At 45.7% G+C, this 21,097-nt stretch overlaps 1 protein-coding gene across 2 annotated transcripts in view; it reads right to left on the bottom strand.

Annotated features, from left to right (window-relative positions):
* The window catches only part of TBL1X (transducin beta like 1 X-linked), a 234,530-nt gene that overhangs the window by 63,139 nt on the left and 150,294 nt on the right, over window positions 1-21,097 (bottom strand). Inside the window, exons 3-4 of one of the 2 annotated variants that reach the window (XM_047075875.1) lie at window positions 7,523-7,611; window positions 6,578-6,683 (exon numbers count right to left, since the gene is read on the bottom strand). The gene's annotated coding sequence lies outside the window, so the exon portion shown is untranslated. The remainder of the gene's footprint in view (window positions 1-6,577; window positions 6,684-7,522; window positions 7,612-21,097) is intronic. The other variant, XM_047075874.1, reaches the window with a different exon arrangement.

Raw genomic sequence — 21,097 nt, 5'->3', positions numbered from 1 at the left:
AAGCGCCCCAACACAAGGCAACTTTCAACACCTCACCGGTTCGGGAACAGCATCTGTTTCCAGCCCCAGTTCTGAGAACTCCCATGGATGCTCTCCGACCGCTCCAGTTCTAGAATAAAAGAAAGCTTTGGGGGCCCTGGGACAGCTCCTTGGCCTCAAACACGTGGAAAAACAAAGCAAAAAATAACCCCCCAACCAGAGGGGTTCTTAATTAGGGCAGTTGTGTTTACTTTCTTGCCTGACCCAGTTGTGACATGAGGCCCCGTAACTGGCTGATCTGAGCTGTTCAGTGCACGGGGAAGGCCCCAGCACTCCCTGGTTGAGCTGCTCCCAGACCAGAGCGGTGGAGGCGGGGTGGTGGAGACCCAAGAGTGTGGCCCATGGCGTGTCTGTGGCGCCTGCGAAGGGAAGGCGCCAGCACATGCAGCGATCTGGGCAGAAGAGCCTTCGAGAAACCGAAGGCGAGTTTCTTCATTTTGCGATTTGACTGCAAGGTGGCAGAAACTCCTATTCACCACGGCTCCCTTCCCAAATTAGTTCAAAGCTCAGCCGCAAGAGAAATATCGTTTAAGGGTTTCGTTTTATTTAGCAAGGAGAGGGCTGCCCCAAACATCAAGTTGGAACTGCCACTTGATTACCTTGAAGATATGACCACAAGGGACCTATATGGGAGCTGGCCTTGTCCCCAGATACAGAGCAAAGCACACAGGCATTAAAGGAGGAGATTAGGTCCTAATCTGATACCATTACAGGGGAAAGTTTCTCTGTTAACAATCTGCCCCATTATGAAATAGTCTCTTAAAATCTTTCAAAGCAGCCCTTTTTCTCCAGGGATGGAAGAAAAGTTTGTCTCATTTCTCGTTCCCTATTAGCCTGTTGGCATGGACGCTGGAAGAATCCATTGGGTTCAAGTAATCTGGAAAAGACTCAGGTCTCTGGGACCTGTCTCTCTGCAGCCCGAGGACCAAGAGCCAGAGCCACCAGAAAATCTGTTGGCAATGACCTCATCATCCAAAAGGCACTTTCTCTCTTTCTTCGTGGACATTCTGGCTTCAACGCAGTGGGTCTTAACTTGCTGACTGCTTCCCCCAGGACGTCTTCCTCCCTTCAAACGGGAACTGGGTTTACTTTTATTTTACAATCAGTGGTCAGTTTAAGAGGAAATTTTTTTTTAGTTAAAATTTTTTTTTTTCACGTTTGTTTATTTTTCAGGGAGAGAGACAGAGCACGAGCAGGAGAGGCGCAGAGAGAGGGAGACGCACAATCGGAACCAGGCTCCAGGCTCCGAGCTGTCAGCACCGAGCCTGACATGGGGCTCGAACTGACGGACCATGAAATCATGACCTGAGCCAAAGTCGGATGCTTCAGGGACAGACCCACCACCCACGTGCCCCAAATTTTTAATGCACGTATTAACATTTACATACAATCCTTTTCTAAAACCTGCTTGGGGACCAGCTTATTTTGGAGATGAAACAGACTGATCTTATCACTTTACATTACTTCTTTCTCCCACGTGACTGTAATTAAGCCAACATGTAGCTGTTGAAATACTTCGCTGTTCAATGACAAGAGGGTTCAATGAATTACGGCATTTACGGTTTGACCCCAATTATAGGCAAATACACACATGGAAAATGTTGGGGGGGGGAGTACATGAAAACATGAACAGTGGTTTCATCTTGACCGCTTTCTTTCTAGACTTACCATCGTTTACCAGTGAGTATATGTATATATTATTTCATAGTAATAAAAGATACCTAAAGAAAAGATTTTCCACTCATCTCACAGTTATTTACTTATTTGCACTCAGATGGCCCAAACCTATACATCAGATCAAACAACTATTATTTTATTACCAGAGTTACAACCAACAATACTACCATTTAAATACGGGAATAAACCAGGGGAATGAGGTGAAGTCCGAAAAAGAATACTTCATGACTGGGGAAAACATCCATGATGCAGAGTTAGATACAAAAAAAGCAGGTTTCAAATGCACACGATGATAAATTTTGTTTTGTATACACACGTGCGCACGCACGCGCCCACACACACAAATGGAAGAGAACCCTCCAAAAGAGTCTCACATCTAGTCCTGGGGGTGGAATTTTGCTAGATTTATCTCCCTATGTGCGCTTTTTGTATTTTCCAAATTTTCTCCTATGCACATGAACTGTTTTCACATTCATTAAAATGTAATTAAAACCTGGCACAGAGTCTCCAGAAATAATCTGCATGAGAAAGACTCCGCGCTTCTAAGAAGGAAATGAGGCTTCAGGGTGGGGAGGACAGAGAGGAGGGGCTCTCTTCGTAGAAACATAATGCTGCTCTTCACAGAATAAAAAACATCCCCGGGTGAGGCATTCAGAAAGGGTCCTTTCTGTGCTTAGCCGCCCTTCTGGGTTAATTAATGGCTTGCCGGGGCCTTCAAGTGCACGTCAAAGGCAGATGCTGACGTGACAGGAAAGGCGTCCAGTCCTTGGTCCTTGGGGTTACCTCCAAAACCATCTGTGTGCCTCCCAAGTGGCCACGGAGTCCTCTCTCAAACTCTGTGCACTTGCCACTGTATTTGCTTACACATCTCTCTCTGCCTGTCCAGGAGGAAGTCTTCCTAAAAGTGCCCAATCTAGTAACAGCAAACCACTGCTGCTTCTCGCTGTGACGGTGTGTGTCCCAAGACCAGACAATGTACAATCTCCCTTTTCTATTCTTCCCCCCACTCTCTAGACTAAAATGCAAGTTCATGCACCCAAGATTTCCAAGCAGACTGCCTTGGAGACATAACAGTACTCTTTTTCTAATGACTTTGGTTTAAGCCAACACTTCCAATTAATCTGTACATTGATTTACAAATTTAATTATCTTCAAGACTGAGAAGTTGGAAACAGCTTCTCTACAACGTACACTAGGCCCTCCAACAGATTTTAGGAAGACATACAGGCTGGCTACACGATCTCTAACACACGCTGATTTTCACCCACTTACACAGGATTTATTTTGGCCTTTAGAGCTCCCTTTCCTGTGTTAGGGAGTCATGGGCTCATATAACATGGCCTCTGGAGTTTTGAAAAATAAACCCCGTGGCTTTCTCTATAAATATAAAAGCAGGCAATGCCTCACCCATTCACGTGGTGTAGAACTCCTAAGTCGTCATATAACAGCATCTTTTCACGTTTCAGTTTAAATGAAGAACAAAAATATAATAAAATAAAAAAAACACTTAAAATATTATGACTCTAAGCATTAGATGAGAATGCGATGATCCTCCTATTTATGTCGGCAAATGTAGAACTGAATTTTTATCATCAAATGCTCTGCAACTTACATTTTCACAGCCACAAGGCTGGTAAAATTTAGGGGCACCTGTGTGGCTCAGTCAGTTAAGCGTCTGACTTCGGCTCAGGTCATGATCTCGTGGTTTGTGGGTTTGAGCCCCGTGTCGGGCTCTGTGCTGACAGCTCGGAGCCTGGAGCCTGCTTCGGATTCTGTGTCTCCCTCTCTCTCTGCCCCTCCCCTGCTCATGCTCGGTCTCTGTCTCAAAATTAATAAAAACATTTAAAAAATAAATAAATAAAAAAGAAAAGTTTTAGGGGTGCCTGGGTGGCTCAGTTGGTTAAGCATCCAACTTTGGCTCATGATCTCACGGTTCGTGAGTTCGAGCCCTGTGTCGCGCTCTGTGCTGACAGCTCGGAGCCTGGAGCCTGCCTCGGATTCTGTGTCTCCCTCTCTCTCTGCCTCTCCCCTGCTCGTGCTCTCTCTCGCTCTCTTTCTCTCTCAAAAATAAATAAATAAACATTAAAAAAAAACAGGCTGGTAAGATTTAAAATTCAAAATAAAGCACTGACAGGAATAGTGAGTGGGTGTGGCAAATCTCGGTACTACTGACATTTGGGACCAACTAAGTCTCTCTGGTGGGGGCTCTCCTGAGCACCGTCGGAGGCCCAGCAGCATCCCTGGCCTCTGCCCACTAGATGCCAGTAGCGCCCTCCCCCTGAAAAATGTGTCCACGTGTGGCCAAGTGTCCCCCCCCCCGCCCCCGCTCCCTACCGCCCCGGGGAGGGGTGAGGAGCTGCCTCTGACTGAGAACCTTCCAGTTAGGGCCACTTCTCATTACATGGCGGGAAGGCCCCCAAATTCCTAAAAGTCTTCGCTCCCTGAACACGGGCAGCGCCTCTGCTAAGTGACCACAGCTTGGCGTCTGTCTGAACCCGGTCATGGGCCCTCCAGAACCGCACTTCCAGATTACTCCAGTTCCAAAAGCACAAGTCAGAAGAGGGAGAAATAAAACAGGTGCGTTCCTCCAGGCGCCAGTCAGCCGACTGCGGCCCGCAGGCCACGCCCCACCTGCTGCTTCCCCTCGTGGGGCCTGCGAGCTGCGAAGAGGTTTTACGTTTCTAAATGGTTGAAAAGGAAATCAAAAGAATCATATTTTATGACCCATGAAATTGAGAGGACATTCAAATTCCAGGGTCCATAAATAAAGTTTTATTGGCACTCAGCCACGTTCACTCATTTACGGGTGATCGATAGCTCCTTTTACACAAGAGCACAGCTGAGTGGCTGTGACAGAGACTGGCCGGCCCTCAAAGCCTAAACTATTTACTCTCGTCCCTGACAGAAAATGCTGCCCCTGCTCCCCGTTTCCCTGCTCCAACGAAGACGACAACCGCCTTGTCTGTTCCCAGCTTGAAAGCTACCTGTCTGCTAAGCGGAGGTGATGCCCCCAACTTGATGCCCCCAACTGTGGATGCTCTCATGAACAAACCAACCGCTTTCAAAGTGAGAGCAGGTGGGGCACCTGGGTGGCTCCTTCCCTTAAGCGTCCAGAGCCTGGAGCCTGCTTCGGATTCTGTGTCTCCCTTTCTGTCTGCCCCCAGCCCCCCCCTCAAAAATAAAAAAGTTTAAAAAATTAAAATATTAAAAGTAAGAGCAGGAAACACCATTGCCACGGTCAGCTGTGAATGGCTTTCAAAGGAGCACACGTGTAGAAATTAGGTAAACCTAAGGGAGCTTATGATTAGTTGTCACTTTCTGACACACAGCACCCAACACACAGAAAGGGGATGTGATTCACAGATGATTCCCAATCTTACTCATGCACGATAGGTACTGTGGTCAGTACTCAACAGAGTGCCTTTCCTTGCAATCATCCCAAATGACCATGCGCATCTTACAAACTTCCCAATGAATTATCACAGGCTACCAAAAAAAAACACACAAAACACACCAAAACAAAAAACCCAAAACCCAAAGTCATCTATAAAGCTCAAAACCAGTGCATCATACACAGTAGGAATTCAATGTATGCTCCATTCAATGGAACCTTGTGTTCCCTAAGGACGGAGTTAAATCCCAGTCAAAACACTGATGACCAGCAGACCTCTCCCAGCTTCTCTCTGACATTTAGAAGATGATTCAACTACATTTCAAAAAATACTCATGGAAAAGCCTGGCAGTTCACCACAATTCTAAACACAGTTACCATACAACCTAGCAATTCTCCTCTCTGATATATACCCAAGAGAAATGGAGACAGACGTCTGCACAAAAACTTGTACCCAAACGTTCAGAGCAGCATTATTCGTAACTGAAAGGGAAATGCAACTCAAATGTCCACCAACTGATGGATCAACAAAGACGTGGGATAACCCTACGATGGAATATTCTTCGGCCATAAGAAAGACTCATGCTGCAACATGGATGGACCCTGAAAACATATTAGGTTAAAGCCAATCACAAGCTCAACTTAATTAACATTTTACAAATTTTTGTTTATTTTGAGAGAGCACGCGCACATACAAGTGGGAGAAGGACAGAGAGAGGGAGAGAGAATCCCAAGCAGGCTCCACACTGTCAGTGCAGAGCCTCATATGGGGCTCAAACTCATGAACCGTGAGATCATGACCTGAGCTGAAACCAAGCGTCAGACACTTAACTGACTGGGCCATCCAGGTGCCCCTACAAATTTACGTTCTCATTAGCAAACAATAATTTTCAAATATTTGAGTAAAATATCAAGATTCTTATACATTTAGGGACTCCTGGGTGGCTCAGGTGGTTAAACGTCCTACTTTGGCTCACGTCATGATCCCATGGATGGTGAGTTCAAGCCCCACGTCGGGCTATGTGCTGAATGAAAGCACAGGGCCCACTTCAGATCCTCTGTCCCCATCTCTCTCTGCCCCTCCCCTATTCGTGTGTACATGTGCTCCCTCTCTCTCAAAAATAAACATTTAAAAAAGTATATTAAAAATTTTTTTAAAGATTCTTACATGTTTACTTTGTTAAACAGTTTTGCATTACTTGGTTTTAAACCAAAAAAATACCCCAATAAAATTCTTCAGTTAAATCTAGGACTATCACTTTAGTTCCAATTGAGTTTTTTTTTAAAGCAATAAGCAAAAGTCTTGCCCCAATTTCCATCTTTATGTATTTAAGATTGTAAAGGTTCTGTGGGTTTTATTATTTTTACGAAGAATAATTACAGAAAGACAAAATTGTAAATATAAAAAGTAAATAATACAGGAAACACCAAAAAGTAAATAATAAAATCAAACCCTAAAATCCCACCTACCAAACAATGACAACTTTTGTAGAACTGGCCATCAGGTTTAGTTTGGCACATGGGCTTCAACTCTTGGCGTCTGTTTGATTTGCTCTTCTAGAAATTTTATCTTCTCCTAGATATATAAGTAATAACCCCATGTTGTTCTAATAAGTTCCAAGGTTAACCAGCTAGTCAATTTGCAGATGCAAACAAATTACATTAAGAAACTAATAACGTCCAGGGGCGCTTGGCTGGCTCAGTCAGTAGAACACGGGACTCTCGATCTCAGGACTGTAAATGTGAGCCCCATGTTGGGTAGAGAAATTCCTTAAAAAAAATAAAATTAGGGGCGCCTGGGTGGCTCAGTCAGTTAAGTGTCTGACTTCGGCTCAGGTCATGACCTCAAGGTTAACGTGTTCGAGCCCCTCGCTGGGCTCTGTGCTGACAGCTCAGAGCCTGCAGCCTGCTTTGGATCCTGTATCCCCCTTTCTCTCTGCCCCCCCCCAAAAATAAATAAAAATTAAAATATTTTTAATAAATAAAAATAAAAATAAAAAATCTTAACAAAAATAAACCAATAAAGCACAAAATTAAGATACAGGAGACAAAAACGTATATCCGTGTGCCTGATTATAATGCATCTTTTGGCTTAATTTTAATTCACAATGCTGACACTGGTCTTAGAAGGTGTCATGCTCTCCTGGTAAGACCCAGAAAAGTTTAGAAGAGCTGGTTCAGTATCCAAAATTCATTGAAAGCAATAAAAGGCGAATTCATCATTTAGAATTAACCATATAGCCTGTAACGATTTCATGGTGTTCCATCTACTGCCTTCAAAGTCAGCAAGGAGGAGCCCCTGCAACTTGAAAACCTGCCACTTTAAAACAGACAGTGTCCAGTTCTGACACCTTCCACTTCTCCAAGGGGCTTCAGGTGAAAGGACAAAGACCCAACAGCATGTGGGTTGCTCACCTTTATGGTGACTTCATGTGTAGACCTCGGGACCAGTGAGCTCCCCAGCATCCGATCAGATAAACTGCCACCTGGCCGCCGGGACCTGCCTGGGGAGAAACGAGAAGATTTGAAGAAAAAAGTTAAAATTCTTTGGGAATGATTCACCTCTGGCCTCTCCTACTTCTTCTTTGTTTTCTTTTTCAAATCGGTGACATTGTTTTCCTTTTAAATCTCAGCTCAAACGAAACACATTTTATGACGTTATAATCTCCATCTTCCACTTTAACACAGACTATGCAGTTTTACCTGCAAAGTGAAAGAGGGGAAGGAGAATGGCCAGTCGGTACTGAACTCGTAGAAATCCTGGAAGGAAAGTCTCTAAGGAAATAATCCATTTTGGTTCAGACAGTGCTACTGCTCTCCTTTAATGATAATCAATGCCTATCTGAAATACCTTTGTTTTAGGAACTGTGTCATATGCAACCAGGAAACTAAACCGTACACACCTCTAAGAGAAGAAAACACGATTTAAGGACACTTTATAGACATTGTTCACACTGACGTTTGTAACGGTCTTGCACGCATGTCCATGGGGTACACCCTCGGGTATACCGTGCTCATCAACACACAGGAGTAACGTTACAATCTCTTTTTTCCCTGGGGTGCCTTGGTGGCTCAGTCGGTTAAGCATCTGACTTTGGCTTGGGTCATGATCTTGTGGTTCGTGGGTTCGAGCTCCGCGTCAGGCTCTGTTCGGACGGCTCAGAGCCCGAAGCCTGCTTTCTCGGTCTCCTCCTCTCTCTGTCCCTCACCCGCTCATGCTCACTCGTGCGCTCACTAACTCTCTCTCTCTCTCTCTCTCTCTCTCTCTCTCTCTCTCTCTCTCTCTCTCTCGTGAACATTAAAAAAATTAAAAAAACAAAAAAAGAATCTTTTTTTCCCTTTGGCTTCCCTAAAGTAAAGCAAACGAAAAGCATATGGATTCAAAGCGTCTCGATGTATCCATTACTGTTTCCATACATTTCGATTCCACCCGAATGCCACCATTCGCGATTCTCAAGAAGCCAGATGTACAGCTCATAAGGGGACTTCGTATCAAAATCTTGTTTGTACTTTTCAGTCAATATAAACACTACACAGTCAACCAGAATTTACGGAACAGTATTTACCTTCTTCCTCATGAAATTTCTTTGGTTGTGAATGGATCCAGCTTCCTACGTTTAAATTACCTACTACAGTCTATAAGCTCAAAATCTAAGGAAATTAGCTGCCCACTATTTTCTCTAAATTCCTGTTCAATCACCTTAAGTGATAATAAAAAGGTGCCAGGGTTAAATATAATTCAATTCCACAAGTGAAGCTATGAGTAATGGTGTTTCTTATTAGTGAATGCAGAGCCTTGTAAAATGTTTTAAGGAAATTCAAGTAAATTAGTCCCACTGAGTCATGTTTATAGCTATGCTGTTCAAAGAAAGGAGGCTAAAACGATTTTATAGGTAGGTTCACAGGCCGTTAAGTTTCATTACAGTACATTTAAAAAAAGTCATAAGGATATGTTAAGATAAAAGTAATAATGAGGGCAATTTTAAAAAACCTACCACAGGGGGCGCCTGGGTGGCTCAGTCGGTTGAGCATCCAACTCTTGATTTCGTCTCCGGTCATGATCTCATGGCAGGGAGATCAAACCCTGCGTCAGACTGCACTGAGTGTGGACCCTACTTAAGATTCTCTCTCTCCCTCTCCCCCTGCCCCTCCCCTGCTCACACACTCCCCCTCTCAAAAACAAAACTAAACAAAAAACCTACCGCTGAAGAAGAGAGATTCAAAAAAAATCCCCTTACAACTCTCTGAATAGGAATTATTCACCAGAGTGAAGCAGGCATAAAGGGATATTGATTCTGCTTATAAGATACAAGTACATTTCGTTCTGAAAACACTTCTGTAGTAGAAATAAAACAGGACAATACTCCTTATAGTACCTGAAGCAGAAACCAAATTATTAGTTTAGGGATTGAGTTGAAAATTACCACAGGGGGAAAAAAATAGCCTTATGATGAAATTGCTAAATACCACAAAGTATCAAAATAGGAGCAGATGTCACCACAATAAGCCCCAAATTGCTCGGGAATTAAAACGCTAAAATCCGTAATAATTCAATAAGTAATTAATATATAAACAGCTCTTATTACAAGCTGTTCAGAAAAACCTTTAGAATCAAATTCTTATTCTTTGGTCCAAAACAGATGGTAACTCACAAATTAGTGTCTTGGAATTGAAGATTATCTTTTATATATGTTGTTAGACTCAGTAAGTGTAATTAACATCATCTGTGTGTTACAAACACACAAAAAAGGGAAAATATGACTGGTTGATAACATTCTTCTGCTTATGCAACATGTCAAAATTAATTAGTTTATTGACAGAAACAACAAATTAAGATGATAAAGCCGATCTTCTAATACCTAATCATAACTGATTTTCCCATTCTTGTTACCCAAACGGAACCATTACCAATAATCACCAATGGCAAAAAAGGTTCACGTCCTGCAAAGCCTGTGTGTGAAATGCCAATCATTTTAACCAATGCAACACACAAGGTAACAATAAACGCGAAAAGGACTGCACGATTTTCTGGTTGCTCCTCGGCTCTTGGCAAGGCATGGGGTAGACACATCCTGGCAGTCCGTCCACGTAGGAGGTACAGAGCCTCGAGACATTCACAGTGTTGCACAAACATCCACTCTGTCAAGTCCCAAAACATTTCCGTGGCTCCAAAAGGAAACCTTGTACTCATTTAGCAGTCCTTCTTCTCCTCACTCCCTCTCCCGGCTCTGGCAACCTCCAGCCCAGCCTCTGTCTCTCTGGCTTTGCCTATTCTGAGCATTTCACATAAATGGAAGAAACAATACCTTCTGTGTCGGGCATCTTTCACTCAGCATCGTGTTTTCAAGGTTCGGCCATGATGCAGCCTGCCCTGGGACCTCATTCCTTTCTGTGGCTGAACAGAATTCTACTGTATGGATGAACTTCATCTTGTTCATCCGTCCATCAGTTCAAGGGCATTTTGGCTTCTGTGAACGGTGTCGCTATGCACATTCGCGCACCAAGTGTTTGAGGCCCTGTTTTCTATCCCTTCGGATGTATACCGGGGAGGGGAATTGCCCTATAGCATTTTGCCTTCTTCCTCCTTTGTTGGAGCCGCATCCTCTCTAGGACTGACAGATGCCAACAGGACGGGCAGAGGGAAGGAGCTCAGCGAGCAGGGGCCTGGGGACGGGAGCCGACCGCTAGCCGGGGACAGGCAGGGAGGTCTGCACGGGGAGCAGGGTGCAGGAGGGAGCCCGGGCCCCTGCCAGCACGGCAGCTACAGCTGGTAAATGGCTCTGCGCGGCAAACACCGCGACAAAGAGTAAGTCACTATTTCTCTGCTCGGAGCAAAGCACATTACTCTCCTGTTCAGGATCTTCGAGAAGTGCCAGGCATCAGAGAAACCGGATTTGTTTTGTTTTGCCGCCGCCCCTCCCCCACTCCCCCCCCCCCCCCCCCAGCTTTAGCATCCAAGTTCTGACTTCAGACCTGCTCACATTCCTGGGCAGATCCATCAAGGGCCACTTGGGTTGACAATGGTTGCCCAGGTGACTTCGCAGATTTATTACTGAGACTTTGTATGGACCCAGGCACGTAATACTGAATAAAAGCATGCAATTATTACAGCGTATCCGTACTTTAACACAGTGGTTCTGCCTGGGGCGACTGTGTCTTCCACCCCTGGATATGTTAGGCACGGTCTGCAGACGTTGTCGGCTGTCACAACCTGAGGAGGAGGAGGTCCAATGACCACTACTGGGGAGAGACCAGGGATGCCGCTGGACATCCTACAACTCACAGGACAGCCTACCCGCAAGAAAGTCTGACTCGCGGCAAGATGTCAATAATGCCAAGGTGGAGAAACTTGAACAAAACAGATTTGAGACTCACCGAGTTCTTCTCTTCGTGACTCCTAATTTCTACTGTGAAATACTAGAAGGTGAGTAACACTTTCAGGCAGGTCTTAGATTCAGAAAGAAGTGTCTAGGGGAAGCTTCCATAGACCATCATAATGCCTCCTTCCTGGTTGCCCGAGTTATAAAACAAAGCCAATAGCCCACATGGATCACTAAGGCAAAGGGACAAAGCATATGTTCTTACTGATCATAAATTAAATGCTTGATTCTATCTCTTGGTAGAATCGAATTCAATTTGCACAATAAAGGGTGTTTTTTGTCTAATTATTTATTTTAAGAGACAGAGCAAGTGGGGGAGGGGTAGAGAGAGAGGGAGAGAGAATCCCAGGTAGCCTCCGCACTGTCAGGGCGACGCCCGATGTGGGGCTTGAACTCACAAACGGTGAGATCACGATCTGAGCCGAAAGCAAGAGCTGAACATTTAACCCACTGAGTCACCCAGGCGCCCCTTCAACGTGTGTTTATTTTTGAGAGACAGAGCATGAACGGGGAGGGGCGGGGTGGGACAGAGGACCCGAAGCAGACTGTGCGCTGACGGCAGTGAACCCCACATGGGGCTTGAACTCATGAACCGTGAGATCGTCACCTGAGCCAAAGTCGGACGCCTAACTGACTAAGCCACCCAGGCGCCCTGTCGATGCGGCTGTTTTTTAAACTGCCCATGGAGCAGGACAGAGGCCTCCTACCGAGAGCCAGCACCACCTGCCAGCCACGTGAGGAAGGCACCACGGAAGCAGGTAACCCAGCCCTGGTGAAACCCTCAGAAAACCGCAGCCCCAGGGTGGCCTCTTCAGTGCAACGTCATAGGGGCCCGAGCCAGGCCCACCCTGCTGAGTCACACTGGCATTCCTCAGCCTCGGGACCCAACTCATGGTGAAGGGCAGGTGAGACACCTGACCGGGGCCAGGCGCCCTTCAGCAAGTGCATGTGATCATTATCCACAGGCTGGGGACGGTCACGGGCAGGGCTGCGCCACGGAAGCCTAAAACCAAATGAGCTGGGGAGCCCGACAACTAGAGGTCTGAATGCACCAAAGCGACAGAACGATGTTTTCCGGGCTGTCAGTGTACGTTTGGTCTGCGTCAGCTGAGAAACGGTTCCACGATCCAATCGGATGGGACACACTGGGTTTCGTAAAGTTATTAACAAACAAGAATAGTGGTTCACGCGGAAGTGCACCTATCGTCTGCCCAGCTCTGTTCCAAGTGCTACAAACTCATTTGATCCTTTATTAAATAACGGAAGAAGCCCACCTACCAGAATCACACCGTGTTTTCAGTGCTGCACCCCAGGTCCCGCCAACAAGCACATCACACCAGGTGACCCCACACAAGAAATATCATTCTGCTGTCACGGTTCCCTCACGGCTCGGACCTGCAGGCAGCAGGAACTCTGGGAAGCCCCTTCTTCCGCGAGCTTCACTTCTAGCTGCTCCTCCCTGTATCCCTGTATGCCCCCCAACCCGGGTGACGACACCCCACGGCCAATACGCTGTGGTCTGCCACGCTCCCAAAGCCCTCTCCGAACGGCTTGCCAGCAATATGCTGAAATTCAGAAGACAGAGCTCTGATGGACTCTGAACACGTCAGTCACTAGACCTTCCAAAAAACTGAGGTTTTCCTGTTGGAAGACTGGGTGTTCTCCAACAGAAATATGAAAACACACTTTTCAGACTTTGGACGTATGAAATCTAAAGACGACGGTACTTGACTAAAACGAAGACAAGTGTGCCCAGATGGTAATGACTGATAAAAATAAATGTTACTTTTGATATTATAATAGTATCAAGAAATAGGGCAGTTCTAGATAAGCCTTCTCCGTCGGGAATTAATCAGGCCATCATTCCCATTTCTCTTCTGACTCACTGAACTAGGAAAACGGGTACCGCGAAGTGAAAAGTCACAATGCATGGATGATTTCTTTCTATCTTATCTCTCTCTCTCTTTTTTTTTAAAGCTCACTTTTGGAAAACCCTTAATTCGGGTGGATTAAGTGTTGCCACTGTAAGTAAAGGTTTACCTTTCTGTTAATGCATAATCCCTAAGTGAGACCCCAAAGGGACGCCTTCCCTTTTAAAGTTATGCTTATGACCTAGAAAAACTTTCTTGTATTGTTAGTGATAAAGGCTAGTAATTTTGTACATAAATTCCAAGGGGCTAACCTCTGATGTCCTTCAAAAATCAGCTTATATGTCATAAACACATAAGGTAAAAACAAGGACCACCTTAAAATATTTTTCTTTTTAAATTTTTTTTAATGTTTATTTATTTTTGAACAAGAAAGAGAGTGTGAGCAGGGGAGGAGCAGAGACAGAGAGAGACACAGAACCCGAAGCAGGTTCCAGACTCGGCGGTCATCACAGAGCCCGACACAGGGCTCAAACTCTTGAGCTGTGAGATCACCACCTGGGCTGAAGTCAGACGCTTAACCGACTGAGCCATCCAGATGACCCAATGTTTGTTTATATCATTTTTAGAGAGTGTGAGAGAGAGAGAGAGAGAGAGAGAGAGAGAGAGAAACAGACAGAGGCAGAGGGTAAGCAGAGGAGGGGCAGAGAGAGAGAGGGAGACGCAGAATCCGAAGCAGGTTCCAGACTCGGCGGTCATCACAGAGCCCGACACAGGGCTCAAACTCTTGAGCTGTGAGATCATCACCTGGGCTGAAGTCAGACGCTTAACCGACTGAGCCATCCAGATGACCCAATGTTTGTTTATATCATTTTTAGAGAGTGTGTGAGAGAGAGAGAGAGAGAGAGAGAGAAACAGACAGAGGCAGAGGGTAAGCAGAGGAGGGGCAGAGAGAGAGAGGGAGACGCAGAATCCGAAGCAGGATCCAGGCTCTGAGCTGTCAGCACAGAGCCCGACGTGGGGCTCAAACTCATTAGCTGTGAGATCGCGACCTGGCCTGAAGTTGGACGCTTAACCAACAAAGCCACTCGGGCGCCCCAAAACGTTTTTCTTTTAAAAATAGTCTGCAGGGGCACCTGGGTGGGTCAGTGGGCTAAGGGTCTGACTTTGGCTCAGGTCATGATCTCGCAGTTTGTGGGTCTGAGCCCTGGGCTGGGTGTCGGGCTCTGCGCTGACAGTGTGGAGCCTGCTTGGGATTGTCTCCCTGTCTGTCTCTCCCTCTGCCCCTCCCCTGCTTGCCTGCACTCTCTCTCTTTCTCTCAAAACAAACTTAATAAAATAAAATAAAGGTAAAATAAGTAAACTTAATAAAATAAAAGTAAAAACAGTCTGTACGGTTAAATGACAATATTTGTCGTCCAGTGTCTATAGGAAATATTTAGTCTGAACGTTTTTGGAATTAACACTTTAGTCTGGTTATCTGTAGGCGGTAACCCTGGCTGTGCCATCAATTTTCCTGTGGCGTGCATTAACCGGCCAAGGGATCATTACGGCACAGGTGTGAGAAGTCTGGTAAGATCTCTGACCCATATTTGAGATGGGAAAAGCGGTCATTGTGGAAGTGTGCCCGTAAAGCTGGCGGCCAGCCCGCCACTTACGGCTGATGCCCCTCTCACGAGTAACAATGTCGGTATACTGTGCACATGGACCAGAGACGTGTCCAGGGTTTTGTGCAGAACCCTATTCTCTACCGCCCAAGCAGACAGGAGAGAGTTACCAACAGGCAAAACTAACGACCAGCGACTTTCAGGTTGCCCCAACCTGGGGGAGGGTTCGTTCTAGTGTTTGTTCAGAAGGCACAAGTTCTTAGATGTGACAATGTGTTTCTACAGAAAAGCTTCCAAGATCGAGTAAGTCTGGGGAAATGTAGGTTAAAAAAAGGTAAAACAGATCCATAAAGTGGAACAAACACCAAGCGGGATAAACTCCAGAGAAAACCCTAACAAGAGGCGATCTCCTGAAAATCTGCAGTCAAAAGAAATTCTTAAAAGCAGACAGAGAAAAATACACAGATTACAGCCAGAGGGAAAGATAAAACTCACGGACTTCTTGTCAAAAACCATGCAACCCAGGAAACAATGGAATGAAATCTTCAGAGGGCCGAAACAATGTGTCAACTGAAAATTCTACTCTCAGACAAAACAGCTCTGAAATATGAAGAAAAAGACTCTTCCAGGCAAACAAATGCACAGACAGTTCATGGCCAATAGGCCTGTCCTGTAAGAAAAATTAATGAAAAATTAACGGACGTGCTTCAAGGGGAAGGCTAAAGAGCTCAGACTGACACCTGGACATCTGGATTTGTGCAAAGGAATGATGAGTGACAGAAATGATAAACATAAAAACATTTTCTTCTGGGGCACCTGGGTGGCTCAGTCGGTTGAGCATTTGACTCTTGATTTCGGCTCAGGTCATGATCTCTGGGTTTCTGGGTTTGAGCCCCGCCCACACGGTCAGCGTGGAGCCTGTCTGGGATTCTCTCTTTCCCTCTCTCTCTGCCCCTCCCCTGCTCGTGCTCTCTCTCTCAAAATAAGTACAACTTGAATTAAAAAAAAAAAACAAACCACACATTACCTTCTCATTTTAAAATTTACAGGGGCATCTGAATGGCACAGTCAGTTAACCATCCAACTTTGGCCCAGGTCATGATCTCACAGTTTATGGGTTCAAGCCCCACGTTGGGCTCCGTGCTGACAGCTCGGAGCCTGGGGCCCGCTTCAGATTCTGTGTCTCCCTCTCTCTCTCTGCTCGTGCTCCCTCTCTTTCAAAAATAAACATTAAAAATATATATAAAATTTCTTTTACATATAATTGATTGCTTAATGCAAAATTAATAACTGTATCGTAGGGTTTTTTTTTTAATGTTTTTATTTATTTTTGAGAGAGAGAAAGAGAACACAAGTGGGGTAGGGGCAGGGAGAGAGAATAAGACACAGAATCAGAAGGGGCTCCAGGATCTGAGCTGTCAGCACAGAGCCCGACGTGGGGCTCGAACTCATGAACGTGGGGCTTGCGAGATCATGACTGAGCCGAAGTCAGATGCTTAACTGACTGAGCCACCCAGGCGCCCCTGTATTGTGCTTTTTAAAACATATGAAAGGAAAACGTACGACAACAGTAGAAGAAGTCGGGGATGGAAGAGGAATGGAAGTAACTGTTGTTAGGTCCACATCCGTGATGTGGTACGATGTGCAAACGCAGACTGCGCGAAATTAGTGTTAATGTGCCGCCGAAGAGAGCACCAGACTGTGCCAAATTCAAGACGGATACTGCAAGCATTAGAACATTACTCTAAAAATTAAAACTGAAGTATAGCTAATGAGCTCATAGCAGAATCATGCAAAAAAATTCTCAATTTATGCAAACATATGCAGGAACAGAGGAAAACAGAAACACAGAATGGCACAAACAGAAAACAAAAAGCCAGTGGTAAATGGTATAACCATTCTGATTAAAGGCTGATTGTTGGACTGGATACAAAATCAAGATCAAGCCACGCTGTCGTAACAAAACCGGTTTGGAGAAGTATACGTTCTGTCTATGAATATATGTATGCATGTATATATATACATTATAGCTGGCCATATATTATCGACATATATTATCTTTTGTTTTTAATGTTTATTTTTGAGACAGAGAGAGAGAGAGAGACGGGGAGAGAGAGGGAGGAGGAGGGAAAGAGAGAGAGAGAAAGAGCATGCGAACGTGAGCAGGGGAGGAGCAGAGAAAGGGAGACACAGAATTCGAAGCAGGTTCCAGGCTCTGAGCCGTCAGCACAGAGCCCGACAGGGAGCTTGAACTTACGAACCGCGAGATCATGACCTGAGTTGAAGTCCGACGCTTAACCGACCGAGCCACCCAGGCATGCAGCCATATACTGTCTTTGAATGTATGTATTCTGTTCAGTTGAGCATTCTCCTTTGTGATTTCTCCCACCTCTTAACTGCTTCCTGAGTCTGAGGAGGACATGCTAGGGTGAAGAAAACATGTTATATGGATGATTCCTGGACACCAAGATCACTCTGCTTTAAGAAAGCAATTCACGAAGGAAGGTAACAACACAGTGACCCCGGTCTGTTGGAGTCTGACTGTAGAGAGCCCAGACCACCAGACTCCGTAAGAAGCCTGAGCGTCAACACGCTGAGGGCACATTCAGCTGTTCAATGAAGACACACACCCCAAAAGGATTAAGGAATGTAATAGTGAGAAATCACAACCTCTGCTCTTGAAGACACGCCCAAGCTGAAGAAACACTTTGATCAGGGCGGCCAACTTGGGGCAATGGGGCAGACAGGTGCCTGGGAGCTTCCACACGGGACTGGTCCTGTTCCCCTCTCTCCAACAGGTGTTGATACGTGACCCCAGCAAATTTATCTAATAGTCTGTTTCCTGAGAACAACCTTCTTAAAACAATAGCTGCAATGGCACGTGGTTACAATATCTCACACACAACTGGCCTGTCCTGGGGCACCCGGGTGGCTCAGTTGGTTGAGCGTCCGACTCCGGCTCGGGTCACAATCTCGCGGTTCGTGGGTTCGGGTCCCGCGTCGGGTTCTGTGCCGACAGCTCGGCGCCCGGAGCCTGCTTCCGATTCTGTGTCTCCCTCTCTCTCTCTGCCCTCTCCCCTGCTCGTGCTCTGCCTCTCTCAAAAATAAATAAATAAACATCAAAAAAAAAAAAAAAGTGCCCTGTCCCATCAAGTGACTGTATCATGAATGCTACTAACGCTTCGTTTTTAGCATGTTACTAAAATCAGAGAATTTTATGTTTAAAATAATAGCATGTTTAAAATTAGAGAAAACAATGTTTTGTATCTTTGATGAAAAAGTGCACACGCCAGGCATTTCAATAAGTATCCACTGGTATATATTAGCTAAATGTTACATGTAGAGAAACACACAGTAACTCCCCAGAGTACTTACGATGAAATGTTCTTGACGTCCTCTATCATTTTCGTACTTGAGGCTTCTCTATTTACTACCCTCCCCTTTTCTGAACCTGAGCTTAAACGTTGGGAGACCTATCTAGACATGGCCACAGGCGGGAAATTCCAGGGCCACAGAGCGGAGGCGAGCCCACCTTTTCTGTAAACGGCCAAACAGTAAGTGACTTGAGGCCTAGCCATACTCTTGTTGTCACTACTGCGCTGGATCCTGACACTCCGAAGCAGGAGTTGACAAAGTACAAAGACACAGGTGTGGGGCTGTTTGGGTCGGCCTACGGGCGGTGGCTTGCCCACCCCGGCCTCGGCACACAACCACGCCGGGTTTAGTAAGCTGTGCACTCATAACTCTTCACTGCACTGAAACAGACAACCCACTCGTCTGGTCAGGGTGACCAGACAGCACGCAGAGAAAGAAGTTCTTTATTCCAGAAGCAAAGCAGGTCTGTGCTTTGTGACAGAGAACGACCACAGGGAAGGGGAAAGAGCAGGAGTGTGCTGTGGACGGGAGCACGAGTCTCCGGTCCCCAGGGGCCATTCACACAGCTGCCACCAGGGATCGTTGGGACAGCCGAGCAAATGTCACATCACATCGACGTGCAGATTTCAGGACCCGAGTGCCGAAAGTTTCAAACTTCCCAATTCTTTCACGGATCACAGAAGTGGGCAATTAAACAGAACAATCTAATCAGTTTGGGAATACCATCTTTATTTTGCCTTTAAAAATGATTGCATTTAGGGGCGTCTGGGTGGTTCAGTCGGTTGAGCGTCCAACTTCAGCTCAGGTCGTGATCTCACAGTTGGGGAGTTCGAGCCCCGCGTCGGGCTCTGTGCTGACAGCTGGGAGCCTGGGGCCTGCTTCGGATTCTGTGTCTCCGCCCCTCCCCCGCTCATGCTCTCTCACTCTCAAAATTAAACATTTAAAAAAATAATAAAAAATGAAATAAGAAAATATTATATTTAAATACACTTCTGTTTTTAGAGTAGTTTTATGTTCAGAGCAAAACTGAGCAGAAGGTACAGAGATTTCTCAAATACCCCCTGCCCTCACTCCCCCACTGCCAACACCCCCCACCAGAGGGGACATTAGTTACCATGGATGAACCTACGCGGACACGTCATTGTCACCCAGAGCGCACAGTTTACGTCAGGGCTCACTCTTGCTGCGGTGTGTTCTGTGGACTGACGCACACGTACAATGACACGTGTCCATCATCACAGCATCCCTAAACAGTCCTCTGTGCTCTGCCCTTCCCTTCTTCCTCCTCCAACCCCTGGCAACCGCTGGTATTTTTGCTGTTTCCTTTTCCAGAAGGTCACAGAATTGGGAGTCCTACAGCACATAGCCTTTTCTGATGGGCTTCTTTCGCTTTGTGATGGGCATTTAAGGTGCTTCCCTATCTTTTCACGGCCTGACAGCTCGTTTCTCCTCAGCACCGAATAGAATTCCACCGTCTGGATGGACCACGGCTTATGTATCCATCCACCTACCGAAGGCCATCTCGTCTTGGTTGCTTCCAAACTTCCGAGTTTTGGCAACGATGAATAAAGCTGCCATAAATATCGTGTGCGGGCTTCGGTATGGATAGAAGTTTTCAACTCCACTGGGTAAATTTTATGGTTTTAAATGCCATTAAAATTATACAAGTAGTGCATGCTCACGGGAGAGATTTTAAGAGGTTTTCAATGGTAGGCAATTCTGCACCCGCCCCCCCTCCCCAGGGGCAATGTCCAGAATCTGCCCCAGGGGCAATGTCCAGAAATATTACTGGTTGTCGCAATGTCACAAGTGGGGTGTGTGTGTGGGGGGGGGTATTCCTAGCATTTAATCGGTAGAGATCAGGGATACTGCTCAACACCTACAACACAAAAGACCTCTCCCCCACAAGAAAAGACTTTCCAGTCACAAACGTCAACAGAGCCAAGGTTGAGCAATCTTGATACAAAGGTAAAAGGTCAAAAGACTTCTAAGTCACTCTGAGTTCCTGGCTTTCAGTGTATAGTAAGCTTCTTCTGTGTGTTCTGGCTTTTTTTTTTTTTTTTAATGTTGTATTTATTTATATTGAGAGAGAGAGAGAGAGAGAGAATCCCAAGCTGGCTCCGCACTGTCAGCGCAGGGCCCGATGCGAGGCTTGAACTCACAAACTGCGAGATCATACCCTGAGCAGAAATCAAGAGTCGGATGCTCAACCGACGGAGCCACCCAGGTGTCCCGTGTGTGTTCCGATGTTTAACATAAATATAGTTTTCAAAGTAGAATCTTTCAATTTAGTGATGAAGGCACATGTCAGCGGTGTCCATCATTAAAATTCCTTTTTTATAATGTTTATTTATTTTGAGAGAGAAGGAGAGACAGAGAAAGGGAGGGGCAGAGGGACAGGGAGCGAGAGAATCCCAAGCAGGCTTCATGCCGTCAGCACAGAGCCTGACACGGGTCTCAAACTCATGAACCGTGAGATCATGTCCTGAGCAGAAATCAAGAGTCAGACACTTAACCGACTAAGCCACCCAGGCGCCCCATCACTTACAATGATTTGGATGGAAGGGAGGTAGGAATTTATTTTGCACAATGAAAATAAATAGGAATTTGCAATTGATAACACCATTTATTGAAGGGATGTCTTCCGGACTCGCCGAATCATCAATTTGCTTATACGCAAGGCGCTCATTACATGCGGTTCATTCGGCTAATCTTTAATACTCTGAGTTGGTCAGAAACAGATTTCATCATTTACACCGT

This window comes from Lynx rufus, unplaced genomic scaffold, assembly GCF_022079265.1.
Source record: "Lynx rufus isolate CCGP_SWC_20201006 ecotype Redwood Valley unplaced genomic scaffold, mLynRuf1.p SCAF_14, whole genome shotgun sequence".
Taxonomy (NCBI): Eukaryota; Metazoa; Chordata; class Mammalia; order Carnivora; family Felidae; genus Lynx; species Lynx rufus.
Note: the sequence above shows the minus strand (reverse complement) of the source record. Positions and strands in the feature narration are given on the sequence as shown.